Here is a 12,765-nt window from a genome sequence, read left to right as displayed (position 1 = left end):
AATCTGAACGTCAAGACCGACAAGTTGACACAGCTCACCTGCAGGCCAAACAATGCCTTTCAAACATAAAAGTGATGATGCATGATTTGCTTTTTCAATGGACAGGATAGCCAGCCATTCAGCCTCTCCTGCTCCTCAGGTAGGTCTTAATGAGTTTAAATTTGGAAAAGGATCGCTCGGCTGTTGCCACTGTCAGAAACAATAGCAGGGCAGTGCACACCTCACCGAAGGTGGATTTAGTAATAATCCACAATCAGCATCTTTGCAAGTTGAGAGTGAGGACTGCTGAGCAATCTCTGCTCTAAAGCAGGCCCTGAATGATAGAAGTTGTGGACAAACGTTATTCCCATGTCCCTGTTGTAGTGGTCAGACAGACGTTTTGCCTGGTCATATAGCTCATCATCGCCTGCGAGCTGATGACCACTACAACAGGGACATAGCAAGAAAGTTTCCTGCACAACTCCTATCATTCAAGCTGTTGTGCCCCTATTGAACAGGTTGTTATAATTTCGGAGTCAGGTCTTCGCCGAGCGCCTGTTTCATCGTGTATGTGTTTTTCAGATGTGGGTAAAGGGCTACAGTCTTTAAAACAAACGCAGGGGAAAATACTATACTACGATTTAATTATTTGTGAAAGAGATGGAAGAGAAGAACACAAGTGATTACAGTCTTTAAAACTGTTCTAAAGAGTACAAACAACCGATGTTTTTCTTCCAAAAAACTCGGATAATAACGAACGCAAAAGAACACCTTTTTGTTCTGTGGAAATATATAGCCTACCCCAGCCATGACTACAAAATTAATTAACTTAATTTTGCTTTGAGCAAGTTGAATGTATTTGACACGGCGTTTCACAAGACTAAATATGATTCTAGCATTTCTTGCAATTCATAGGTTCAAAAGTAAGTATATATGTATATATGTCTATGGTTTTCACACACCTAAAGGTCCAAAACCTCGCAGCTTCTCACTTCTCAAAGCTCACCAGCAGAGGGAGCCTTTTGTCATCAAATGAATACCTTCCTCTGTACCTGCCGTTAATCAAGAATCTGAGAGTCCACTCTTGATTTGTCTGTCCATGTTTAGGACTTCTTTGTAGATTGAAATAAATGAAATATGATGCTTTTGTGCGCTAAGTCCTGTGTTACTTACACGACTGCTGCACCCACAGTAACAGTAACAGAGAGTCACAAACACACACCCACCCAGCCGTCACAGACCATAAACAGAATTTCCTCTTAACTCATAACTTTTTTCCCACTTAACTGGCAAAATAAGACATGTCTCTTACCACAGGTTTTGCATGAAGTGCTGACTGGTTGTACCTGTCAAACCACTGGGCTCTGGCCAATAGCGTGTCTTTGTGTGGAGGCTGAAACCTCACTAAACTACAAACACTTCAATGTTTCCAAGGTTTTCAAAATTACTTCAAGGTCAAAACAAGGCCAAATTTACATTATTCCCACTTTTTCCATTTAATTATTTAAAAACAGATGAAACTTACATTCTACAAACTTTGGTCACTATAAAGTCACAATTAAACGCATGTGTACAAATAAAGGCTGCAGTGAAAATATCATATAATTCAATTCTTCTATTTTTATATAATTTAATTAATATAATCTGTCTTAATTTCAACAATAATGTAATAATTTAAATTGAAATAAGAACACAATTAACAAAGATGAAGTGGTGCATACAAAAACAGAAATACACAATAAATGTACAATAAGCAAAAAATATACAATAAAAGTGGACCATGTAATATCCTGTCGCTGAAACCTTTGCATAAAGCATTTGGTTGGTTCATTAATATAATGTATTGGTCGTAAAAGTCTGACAATACGTTTTTGTTCTTACATACACCTTTATATTGTCATTGGGAAAAATAAGTCTTACAAATGAAAGATTAACCTACCAAAAATCCTTGTTCGATATGCGTATAAGCGGGTTTTAATTTTGTCAAATTGAAAGAAAGAAAAGGAAGTTTTTTAATTTACAACTTCAGCTATGTTAGCTCAGGCTATTTTTAATGCAACATTTTCAGTGGGTTCCGCGAAATACTACTTCATTTAAAGTTGATTGCTAGATCTTGTCGACGTTGGAATCCCACCCAGGAATAGACCTTACATGTCAACAGTTAGTGTCATCAACGAAAAACTCTCAATGAAAATCGCCAGTTGCTGTTATCGACATGTTGATTTATAGTTGACTGTGAGGTCGTGTTTGGAGCCGTTGCAAAGTAAAGAGCTCAGAAATTCAACGCCAATACATCCTCATTTATTGATGTTGCCTCTGAACAAGGGGGCCCTGAGAAAGAATTACATTGATAACTTTTTTTGTACCATTTAAAAAAAAAGTATTCTACTACGTGCCACCACCACCAAGGCCAAGACTTCATTACCTGCGTGGAAGAACATGGGTGGGAGAAGTGGCCAAAGCCATGGAGCATGTATATGATGCCCATCACTATGATATAGCCTACTGATAAGATGCTTCGGCCATGGACTACTTGTATTGTAACTCAAGTGTCTGCTAAGTGGATGGACGTTAATTTAATAGTTATTTTCCATGTATACCGGTATCTTCTTTATCATTGGTGATCTGCCTCGATCAGACACAATGTATCCGTCATATATTCTGACAGCTTCACTTTACTTCGTCCAGGTCTACCTGCCTCACAATTCATTTGAATGATGCAAGTAGGCGAACCTTCTGCGAGTATTAAAAAGTAATTTGGGATTTTGAAGGGAAAAAAAAGGTGAAATAATTGAACGTCTTGTGATTGTATTGACCTTTTCTGGTTTCATATGGTTGGCTTGGCTTGAAAATGAAGGTTAAGACATCAAGGTTAGGTTAAGACATCTTTAAGAAATAAAAAATCAACTGTCTGAAAAGTAGCGAACACTAATAAAGATAGCCTAGACTAGTACACACACACATTGAAGCTACCATCGGCCCACGCCAAAGCGGAGACGTGATAAAACAAGCTACAAAGTTGAAGGTCAATTAACAGTCATTGTGAAATTAAAAGTGTGTATTAAGGCCACCATTCGTTTTAAGTTTGATACATATGACTAAAAATACCGCCAATATATGTGTACATTTACTGCCAATATCTGTGTACATCTTTACTTTAAAATAAAAAAGAAACGGACCCAGGTATTTACACAAACTAATGCAAATTTAACTGAATTTAGAGAGGGGTTTTCGGTACAATGTTCAGAACGTTTTATCGGTGTGAACTTTACAATAGTAGGCCAAGTTACCTCATTAGTTCACGTGCTCACCTGTGACTGTGTAATACCCTGCGTGAGCTCGTTATCTCCGTGGCTGTATTGCATAGATAGACCTATTAGATGGATAACAGGCACGGGAGTAGGTCATCTTACCGTAGCCTACATGGAACCTTTCCAAATCTCGAAACGATGTTCAAGACACTTATTTGGCTACACGATCACCATCATTGGTTGACAACAAAATTATTGCACATGCTACGACAAAGCAGTTAGTTATATTATTTTCTTCTCCGCACTCCACCTAATGCAACTATTGAATGCTTAAAGCATTCGCGTTGGTGTCTTGTATCTTCACGTGTAGCCTTTGGTGTAGGCCTCTTCTTGCAGCTAAGGGAAGCAAACGATGGCAATATGGAGGCATAGCAGGGCAGTCACAACTACAGCTATGCCAACATCTTGCCATCTTTTCTCTACCCAGTGGAGAAAGGAGTGGCCTATCTCCTCGTGCCTGTTTTCCCATTTCTGAAAAGAGAAAAGTAGTTTTTTCATGAATTATGTCTTATCTGTACTGTTGACTTGTCCTTGGACATTTAAACAAACATTTAATAGTCAAACACTTGGTAAAGCTTTCCCTACAAATGAAGCGTCCACAACTCTAAAGCATTTGCCGAATTTCACAGTGGCCATGTACAAATGCAATAAGTAGCCCATTATAAAACCATTTTCCATGTCGCAGTTTGGTGTATGACGAATTATTCCACCCAGAATCAACAGTGTCTATTCATACCCACATAACTTCATCAACAGGGACATTTCAGACGAAGGATGTTTAGAACAACCAATGACTATCAGCAGAAGACACCAAATATATAATATAAACTCTAGTATCGGCTATGGATTGTTATATTGTAGTAAAGCATCTCATAGCTTTAGGAGACAATCTACACTGATTATGCATAGTTTAAACATTGCCATAACTAGACGTTTAACCATTTTTTATGTGTTGTCACCACATAAAAAATTAAATATGAATTTATAAATACAGCCTGCTTCCATCATGGTAAAAACGCTCTCTCTCTCACACACACACACTTACCTGCTCCTGCCGAAAGTATCCGTCGACAGGTCGGTCGTGTTTTTAAAAATTCGTTTTATAGCCCAAATACCCTTAAAGCACGTCCAAAGTGTCCGAGCAACACTTGAATGAGTCAGTAGATGTCCTTCGAAGCACCGCCTGAAAGAGGAAAAAAGTTTAATGATTCAGGGAGCTGGGCGGGAAGATCTTACTCAACGTGTTTTAGGTGTGTTTAAAACTGCGCAAATTACGTCAGTGCGCAACGCCCACATCTAAAAATCTCAATGAACGTAAGTGTCGTATCAAATTCTCATGAGTCATGTGACAGTCAACTCCTGATACGGTGTTCCTTCCACACAATAGGAGAATCCCAGCCGGATCTGGTGCAAGCCGGGACCACATGCTCTCCAGGATCAGCTTAGATCTGCATAAACTAAGTTCTGTCATCCGTACTTCCCACAAACATACAAACACACACACACACACACACACACAAACACATGGCGATACACAGGCGTATATGTTTGTAGAATGATATGGACATGTGGCAGGAGTAAGATGGTGGATTCAGATGTAGAGCCATGCAAACCTCTCCATGCTATTTGTAGAGAAGAAATAATGTAGACCACTCACTCTGGTCCGGATATTGGCCCCTGTAACATATGAATCATGGAATCACAGGGGAACATCTAGCGTCGAGACAAGTCTGTGTGTGTGTGTTTTGTGACAAACACATGAGAAAGAGGTGACTATTTGCTAAGACAGACCCGCGTCGATTAGGACAGTGTTATGGTCTATGCGTGTGTTAAATCATAAGGATTATTGTGGAGACAAAAGTAATTTCGAGATCGTTACTTTTGTATTCTACAACATTGTATACATACACCCCACTGCATGTATCAGGCGGCTAGATGCGGGATGCCTCTCTCCTCAATAACTGACTAAGCGCACCCTACCATTGAACTATACAATACTAGAAATACACCTATAGTTATTTGACAGTTATACTGACTGACCCAAATTTGACTGTGAGGCTAAACCGGAGCATTCCTGAGTCATTTCCTGAGAATTGCAGGCCACACCTGACTACTCCTACATGGCAAATAGACCTGTCAAACCCAAAACATGACGGGGTCTCACGCCCAACAGGGCAGGTACGCTTATTTTAACCCGTTCAACTTTCCACTGAGGCACTGTTTACCTTTAATGTTGTGGATACATTATCATATTAGTTACATCCGAGTCTGGCGTGAATGGGCTACACCCCTGATCTGGCACTTCTTGTGTGGGTACCACATCAGTAACGGATCCATTCCTAAGTCCGGTGCTTGTTGAGGTCATTCTTCCAGTTGACAAGTGGAATAAGTGATTGTATTATTGATTGATTTATTGAACTCCAGTGGGCTTTCTTCTGACAGTGTGGGAGTGTTCGGCTTATTCCTGTGGCATTCTCCATGTAGCTAAGGCAGTAGGCCTACAGCATTATTACGAAAGTGCTGACGATTTCGACTAGAAACGACGTAATCAGAGTTTCGCTGTCATCTTCCATATAGTACATCACGACGGACACATCAGTAGATTTAACTGAATGGCCTGACTAAGAAGTCGATGAGTCGAGTTTCAGTTTCCTTCAGCTGGACTCTGTCCTGCCGCAGTCAGCAAACGAGTAACCTCTGTCTCGCAGAGGGAGCGGGTGATTCATAAAGTCCTCTCAGAACTTTGAGCGCCACATCTGGTCGCCTTTACAACTCACACATCACGGAGACGTCCTGTGAATCACCGCTCAAACCGCAGCTCATGGTGAGCGAGTGTGCCCCAGCTTTTAGGCGCTGGCGCAGTCTGGAGGCGCTCCCAGCGGACAGAGAAAAGGACCTTACCTCCCGCAAAGCTAAAAAAAAAAGTAGCAACAAACTCAGCTTCGTCGACGTTCGCACTCCCAAGTCGCAACGGTCCTGACCAAGATGATGTCGCCTACTTTCAGTCGTGAAGTCGTTCAGTTTTTTTTTTTTTTTTTGCTGAGTCAGATCTTGGATCACCGTTCACCAGTCGGGCAGAGAAGCCCCCGGCCAAAGTCCTTGTCGCCGTGTAGGCTACGACTAACCTTCGCACGCCTTCCAGCATGAGGCTTTAATTATACGCCTAGGGTCATAGAAAAAAAATCGAGGGAAAATCCCAGATTTGTCTTTCTATATAAACAGAGATTAACTTGTTCTTAAGAATCGCCGTGTTTGTTGTAGTCGGTTGCATGATTCATTCAACTTGGATTCGTTGAAGTTCGTGATCTGTTAATACACGTCCATCTACTATTATTACACTGACTAAATAACTGAATAGCTACATTAAATCAAGATATTGTATTGATGAGCTAGAGGCAGGCTTTTCTTTGGAGTCTTTGCCGTTTGTTGACTACACGCAGTGGCCTATGTGATCAGATCACTCAGGAACTGATGTCGAATGGACATGATGGCAGGGATCTTATACACAGCACACAGGACAGGATAGACTGACGCTAACCTAACGAGAAACGAGAACGAGAACGAGAAAACTACACCGGGACATTACACATAACACAGAGACTGAAATGGCAACAGAAAAAAACACATTGACATTAACACAGGCAGGGAAGTACGAGTACATTCTGAAATGGAACACCTAACACAAATTCTCACATTAGTCAATCCCATGTCCAGGCCCACACAGCATTGTCAGCGAGCTATTCCCATATAGGACACACACAGTTACCTTCAAATATGTTGCTCAGCACATTAATATAACCTATTTCACACAGAAGAGCAGCAAGACTAGAATTAAGAATTGATGGCTTCCAACACCTGATGGCCAAATTGCACTGCGCAATGTAAACAATTAATTTCATGAACCTGTTAAAGGGAATAGGCTATTGATTGGAGTTATGTGAATGTAATCAAGTGGCCTATACATCAGAGATTATATTGTAAGGAATATTCCAAAGCACAATACAATATTCATTGAGTTACACTATGGCATTACAATGTGACTGACATTTCAAATTAGTTCTGTATTTATATTTGTGTTTGTACAATTATTGAACATAAACAAGAAAATTGTATTACTCAAAAATAAGATGGCAGGCCTTTCAGAGTTTGTTGTAGAAAAACAGAGTTAGGAGATATTCTGTAGCCGTTCCTCCACTTCTAAACGTGTCAACAATGTATAGCCTGTGGGGTCTATACCTCGGAAAAGAGATGAGCGTCTTATTTACACACCCTATCTTACTGGCATGAATTGTGGCCTGTCCGATGTTGTTTTTGAAGATGATTTGGTTTCTATTCGTTCATTCATGATTCATTCACATCAACAGTTGGGGAAATGTATTTCTCAAGAAGGCTCTACTTCTAGGAAAGATGTTTGATTATATGTTACTGGATATCCTGATACCAACTATGACAGCTGGTATACTGTACATGTTAAGAATAGCTTAGTTTCAGCAGTTTGTCTGAAATTACAATGGACACGCCCAAACCCATCATTGATGCAAACACTCACACATACACTCACACAGGAACACGCGCACACACACACACACACACACACACACACACACACATACACAGTGTAGGAGATGAGGGAAATCTGGGGAAATACCTATACGGAATTCTGAAGAAGCCAATGACTTATAAAATATGGGCGTGGGTGAAATAAGAATGGCTGTTCCGCAATCCGTGAGAGGAAATGGATTTCTAGTGAAGCCAGCATGCCCGTATCTACCATTGAGCAAACCGAAGTCATGTTTTTTCTGCAGGTTTCGTATATTTAATTACATTTCATATTTAAGATATGTTAACATGTGCTTTTAGAGATACACACGCTACCTACCTTATGAGGTGAGGTTCCTAGATTTAATCTGACACTGCAGAGAGCGCATTCCAATTCACGCAGTATTTCAATTAGCAACGAATAACAAACCAAACCAAACTCATTTATCAACGTTCCGCCATGTTTATTTCTGCCCGATGTATTGATTCTTCATTTACATAGGGATGTGCAAATGAGAAAACAGACAGAAACAAACTATGAGCTATGAACTGAGGATGAGCGACTTTATAAAATATAATTATTATGCTAAAGGTGAGCATTTGGTGAAATGTACAGGTCTAGGCTTATATTAGCAAGTATGTTCTCCATTGTGTAATGCTGGAGCTTTAAGTAGGACCCAAAGCAGGAGTCTTTAAGGATTGTTTACTTACAACTCTCGGAACAAACAGGAACAGGGCAGCAAAACAGCATGGACACAAACAACGTGTTATCACGAACATGACACTGACAGACAAACAGGGACTAAATAACGGGACTAAAACAAGACACCGGTGCTCTGGGGAACCTACTCATAGACATATCGTCACCTTCCTAAAATAATTGCTGAAGTAATTTTTTCAGGTTTTTCAGAAAACATAAAAAACGTAACCAAAAATGTAATATATGATATTTATTGATAATTTCATTCAAAAAGGTTATGACAAAAGATTACTTTTGACATACTAATACAAATGTATACGGTACTTTGTTAAAATACTCGTACTCGTTTTTGAATTGCCGATACCAAGCACCGATACCACTCATCAGTATTTCACTGCATCAAACTGGCCGAGCTATGCTGACACAAAATGTGATTTATTGTCCTACCTGTCCTACCACTCTCTGCCAGACTAGTAAGTAGCTTATTTGCCGTCTTGTGTTGCATTTGCTTGATGTTTGACTGTGTTAGGAAAGTTTGTCATAGTGTCAAAGTATTTCAGTATACAGGTTTCGCTAAATGTAGCTGCTAGCATCTCGTTAGCGATTAGCAATTCCGTTGTGCTGCCATAACGGCGATTTGGGCTCATTTTAAGATAAATGACGACGACAGGAGTAAGGCACAGTGTAAGATCTGCACTGCTACGGTGTCGAGGGGCGGGAAGCAAAGTACTTTGTTTAACACAAGCAATTTGATTAAACATCTGAAGACACACCATAGTGCTAAGTACACAGAGTTCACTGATGCTAGTGGCGCAAGACCGAAGCAACCAATCTTAACTGACGTCTTGCAAAAGAAAAAAACGCGCACGCACACAGAGAGAGAGAGAGAGGTAGAGAGACTGTGCCACATAGGTTAAGTGATTGTTTGTGTACTTGAGCAGGAGATTCTTCTGATCCGTTTGTAACTGAAATGTGCTCTTGTGCTAATCCAGTAATAGTTCTGTTCACTTTTTGTTAAGCAGACTGTGTTGTTAACTATGCAGCAAATTGAATTGCCTTTATCTGGTTATATTTGCATTTTGTCTAATGTGATGATATTGTCTGTTTGAAGGCTTTTTTTGTGTGTTCAAACCAGAAAGCTCTGTTTATTTTTGGATTGGGATAGCCTTCTGTTAATTTTGTACTATAGGCTTGACATAATCTGCAGAGGATAAAATAAAATCTGCCTCCAAATTAATTGCACTTTCATGGAGACCAAATCTAAGAAGTATCGGTATCGGTACTCGGTATCGGCAAGTACACAAATAAAAATACTCGTACTCGTATCGGTTTGTAAAAAAGTGGTATCGGTGCATCCCTACAAATTTATGTCAATTATGTAACACAAGAGGAATAAATGACGTAGGCATTCATCTTGAAAAGCTTGTAAAAAAGTCATATTGTCTTTTGACTTAGGCAACATAAAACTGCCTAAGTCACACTCTTGACATAGGCCATTATACTACAGGGGTAGAATCACATGATCTGTTCAACTGAGGATGTAGGCGATTTTATCAGAGGTGGCCAGCATCATGAGGAGATGATTTAGGCAAAAAAGTCATTTTCGTCAAAAAATGACGTAGGCAATTATTTTAGGAAGGTGACGAATATATGTCTATGAACCTACTCGCCAGCAGAGTTCCCCCGAATGGTGACTCCTGGGTATGCAGGGGACCAGGATCAGGCTTTGGAACAGGAACCGGAGCTGGAGGCCCAGAGACAGGCATGGCCTCAGTCATATCCAGCACCACACTTCCTGTTTCGACTGGATTGGGAGATTATATCAAAACAAGGATTCTTCACTTACAGCTTTTGGAACAAACACGAACAGGGTAGCAAACCAGCGTGGACACATGGGACAACAAAAGCACATGGAACACAGGAAGTAAACATAGAAGCACATGGTCACATGCCTGCAAGTGTCGACATTTATAACAGGACAGGGACACTATCATAATAATACGTCTAAACTGTTGAATATAGCCACAAGTAGCGATCATCGAGGTCCAATCAGATTTTGCTAAATTTTGCTAAGACAGACCAAACCATATCAGAGGAACAGAGAAAAACATGTTGTAGCAACATCTTATGTCTTAGCTTCTATATGCCATTATGTATGAGCCTACAAAAGTTCATCAAGATTGGCCATTCACACAGGCATGTATTGGTTGCTGACATTTGGTTAACTGTTGAGCCAAGAAGCCAAGTATAAGCATACCAAATAAAAAAAGAAAATTAAACTATTAAGCTATTGCTCATAAAATGCTTTGGCGTCTACCCCCCGCCAGGGGGCGCTAGCACCAAGGGAAACGCACACCTCGGAACACAAACCCTCTATTCCGTAACAGCCATGTGGAGCTAGCACCACACCAAGCTTCAGAACGTCACGAAGAGGGGAGAGGGAGAAAACAGGAGATGGGCCTTCCCAAGAGAGGGAGGGAAAAGAAGAAGAGAGAGAGAAAGGACATCTCCAAGAGAGGGAGGGGAAAGAAGAAGAGAGAGAGAAAGGACCTCTCCAAGAGGGAGAGAAAAGAAGAAGAGAGAGAGAAAGGACCTCTCCAAGAGAGGGATGGGAAAATCCCTGCACTTCTTGCACTCTCCACTTCTTCTTTGCACTATTGTTGTGTAACATTTCACAGGATTGGTATTGCAGGGCATTATAATGATGTGTTTTTTTTTATGTATCTATTTCATTCTGTTATCTTTCTGTTCTGGTCCTGAGGTGTTAGTGGGGTGTTATTGTGGGTGTGGGTGTGTGTGGGGGGTATTGGTTTTGCAGGGCATTATAATGATGTGAGTGGGTAAAGGCGAAGAAAGGTGAAGGCACCTTTCGCATGCACACACCTTTGACCTCTGTATTTTACAAATCCTGCCTACGGCCTTGGAAGCCAGCGGTGTGTCTCAGTGCGTTTCAGGTTACAATGGCCATACCCAAAATCCATCACAGTTTCACATCATAGTTTCATCCGTTATAGTTTCACACAAGACACACGGTTGTCCAGAGAGAGAGAGAGAGAGAGAAAGAGATGTAAGCTATAGTTTCACACAGACACACGGTTTTCCAGGGAGAGGGGGGGATGCAGAGAGAGAAGCTATAGTTTCACACAGACACACGGTTTCCAGGGAGAGGGGGGGATGCAGAGAGAGAGAGAGAGAGAGAAAGAAAGAGATGTAAGGTATAGTTTCACACAGACACACGGTTTTCCAGGGAGAGGGGGGGATGCAGAGAGAGAGAGAGAGAGAGAGAGAAGCTATAGTTTCACACAGACACACGGTTTCCAGGGAGAGGGGGGATGCAGAGAGAGAGAGAGATAGAGAGAAGTTATAGTTTCACACAGACACACGGTTTTCTGGGGAGAGGGGGATTAAGTAGGACAGGAGTAAGCGTAGCCACTGCACAGGGCAGGAGATAATAGAGGGGCATTACAGAGGCAAAGCTTCCACAGAGGGGCATTAACCATGCAGTGAACCTACATACCAGCACATATGACAGAGAGAGAGAGAGGGATGAAGAGCAGGAAGGATGGAGAGAGAGAGAGAAAGAGGGAGAAATGGATAGAGAGAGAGAAAGAGGGAGGGATGAGAGAGAGAGAGAAAAAGGGAGAGATGGAGAGAGAGTGAAAGAGAGAAAGAGGGAGGGATGGAGAGAGAGAGAAAGAGGGAGGGATGGAGAGAGAGAGAGGAAGAGATGGAGAGAGAGAGAGATGTAAGTGTGAAGTATGAAGTCTTAGCTCTGATCTTCCACCTGCAAATGTACAGGCAAGTACAGACACATAGGGGAGAGTAGGGTGAGTTGTACCAGTTTCTACTTAAAGTGACTTTAAAGCGAGGCCATGACAGTAATGCTTCCAACTAAAATACGTATGTACATATATTTCAGGATGTGGTGCATCCCTGGGAACAATCACTCTGGATCTGAAATATAGTATTTAAGAAATATAGCTTTCTGAAAAAAAGTGGTCTCGTGGCACAACTTGCCCCCTGTGCGGGGTAAGTTGTGCCTTTAGAGAGAATACATTGGGGTAAATTGTGCCATTGATTAATGAAGTAAAACAGTATATTTTCATCTAAGAAACTGTGATGCTATATAAAAGCTAGACAAATTCAAACAAAATTACTCATTTATGGTTTATTTAAAGTTATTTTACATCAAAGGCCGATTTTCTACAAGCCTATTGCGCCACATGAGCACATCAA

General features: G+C 40.9%; 1 long non-coding RNA gene across 2 annotated transcripts; it reads right to left on the bottom strand.

Annotated features, from left to right (window-relative positions):
• Positions 1 to 1,450: 1,450 nt before the first annotated feature.
• LOC116224720 lies at positions 1,451 to 7,205 on the bottom strand. 2 transcript variants are annotated; one of them, XR_004165710.2, is made up of 3 exons: positions 5,516 to 7,194; positions 4,336 to 4,967; positions 1,451 to 3,761 (listed from the first exon to the last, which is right to left on the bottom strand). It is a non-coding gene; the product is annotated as an uncharacterized LOC116224720 (long non-coding RNA). The 2 variants fall into 2 exon arrangements; XR_006152966.1 differs by having other exon boundaries at positions 4,336 to 7,205.
• Positions 7,206 to 12,765: the final 5,560 nt, after the last annotated feature.

This window comes from Clupea harengus, chromosome 18 (assembly GCF_900700415.2).
Source record: "Clupea harengus chromosome 18, Ch_v2.0.2, whole genome shotgun sequence".
Classification (NCBI taxonomy): Eukaryota; Metazoa; Chordata; class Actinopteri; order Clupeiformes; family Clupeidae; genus Clupea; species Clupea harengus.
This window is presented reverse-complemented; position numbering and strand designations above follow the sequence as displayed.